The following is a 1789-nucleotide window of genomic DNA, read 5'->3' as shown; positions in this document are numbered from 1 at the left end:
GCCTGCCGGGGACAGGAAGAGATGGATGGAGCCCCAGCAGCCACCTTAGAAGCATGGGGTTGATAGCCCCACCCTATCATTAGAGGAGACAGCTAGAAGGACCCCGAGTTTCTCAGAGATAGAATACATTAAAAATTCCTCTAATTTCAGGCTTCTTCTCAGAAAATAACCTGTCAGTGTGCGGAAGTGGGTGTTGTTGAGGCGATGGCAGAATTGTCTTCCATTTCCTGACATCCTGGACCTCTCCAGGTATCAGCCCGGCACTCACCACTGCTAAGAGGATTTGGAGCCCCTGCTGAAGAGTCTTCTTACAGCCTTCTTCATTTCCTGGTTCCTCAGGCTGTAGATGAAGGGGTTTAGCATGGGGGTCACCACTGTGTACATGATGGTTGCTACTGTGTCCTGGGCTGAGAAGGAGTTGGGGGGTCGTATGTATACCCCCAGGACAGTTCCATAGAACAGGGTGACCCCAGACAGGTGGGAGCTGCACGTGGAAAATGCCTTATGCCTTCCTGGGGTGGAGGGGATCTGGAGGGACAGCTGCAGCTATGCAGATGTAGGAGACCACAATGAGCACACAGGGGGCCACAGACAGGACCACGGCGCCCAGGAACACATGCTGATTGACCCATGTGTTTCAGCAGGCAATCTTCATCAGCAGGTAGGCGTCGCAATAGAAGTGTGCGCTCTCCCGGGCGGAGGAGCAGAACGTCAGTCTGTTCATGAGGAATGTGTGGACCAGAGAGATGAGGCCTGAGCACGTCCATGTGAATGTGGTCAGTCCCCTACAGAGCTGGCGGGTGATGATGGTGTGGTACTGCAGGGGGTGGCAGATGGCCACGTAACGGTCCAGTGCCATGGCCGCCAGCAAAAAGGTGTCCAGGTTGGCAAAGGAGATGAGGAAGTACATTTGGGTCAGGCAGTGGGGGTAAGAGATAGTCCACATTCCTGCTACGTGGCTGACCAACAGCTTGGGGATCAGGGTGGTGGTGAAGCAGATGTCAACAAAGGAGAGTTTGGTAAGGAAGAAGTACATGGGGGTGTGCAGGCGGGGATCGGAGCCGATGACGAGGATGATGAGTGTGTTCCCGGCCACAGTGACCAGGTACATACACAGGAAGGGCCAGAAAACCACTCGCCGCTGCTCCGGGTCACTGGTGATGCCAAGCAGGAGGAACTCGGTGACTTCTGTCCCGTTCTCCTTCCCCCTGGACATCCCACCGTGGCTCAGGGAGATGACAGGCTGCACACACAAGGGGGAGGACAAGATCCCAGCAGAGCCTGGTCTTGCTGTATGTGAAAAATCAGATCAAAGGTCATTTGTGATCGGATACATGACCAGAATCTTGTACCCATAGTAATTGCTGCTTTTTATCAAGTGTTTATTATGTCCCACTGTGCTAAGGAGTTTACGTGCACGATCTCTCTTAATCTCTGCAAAATAGGTACTCTTATGATTCCCGCTTTTCAGATGAAATAGCTGAGACTCAGAGTATGCAGCTTGCTCAGGACCACATGGGTAGGAAGTGGCAAAGGAGACTTTGAACCCACTTTGAATCCAGAGCCTATGCCTCCCCCATCCTATCACAGAGGACCTGCCCCGTCCCTCTGGTGCTGCGTACTCAGGGTAGTGTCACTGAATCTTTGACCTCAACCCAGCCAGCATGTCCTCTCTAGAAAGGACTTCCTGCCCTGGTTCCTGCCTACTTATCTGACTGCATGCCCTTCCTGCCTCAGAACAGGGCCTTTGCACAGGCTCTTCTTGTCCTAGCATTTCTCTGCACCTGGA

At 53.2% G+C, this 1789-nt stretch overlaps 1 pseudogene; it reads right to left on the bottom strand.

The window, feature by feature from the left end:
• Nucleotides 1–273: 273 nt before the first annotated feature.
• LOC114200460 (olfactory receptor 1f45-like) lies at nucleotides 274–1216 on the bottom strand (annotated as a pseudogene).
• Between the last annotated feature and the right edge of the window lie 573 nt (nucleotides 1217–1789).

Source organism: Eumetopias jubatus, unplaced genomic scaffold (genome assembly GCF_037043125.1).
Source record: "Eumetopias jubatus isolate StellerSeaLion01/CBP00866 unplaced genomic scaffold, mEumJub1_p1.0 scaffold_5, whole genome shotgun sequence".
Lineage (NCBI taxonomy): Eukaryota > Metazoa > Chordata > Mammalia > Carnivora > Otariidae > Eumetopias > Eumetopias jubatus.
Note: the sequence above shows the minus strand (reverse complement) of the source record. Positions and strands in the feature narration are given on the sequence as shown.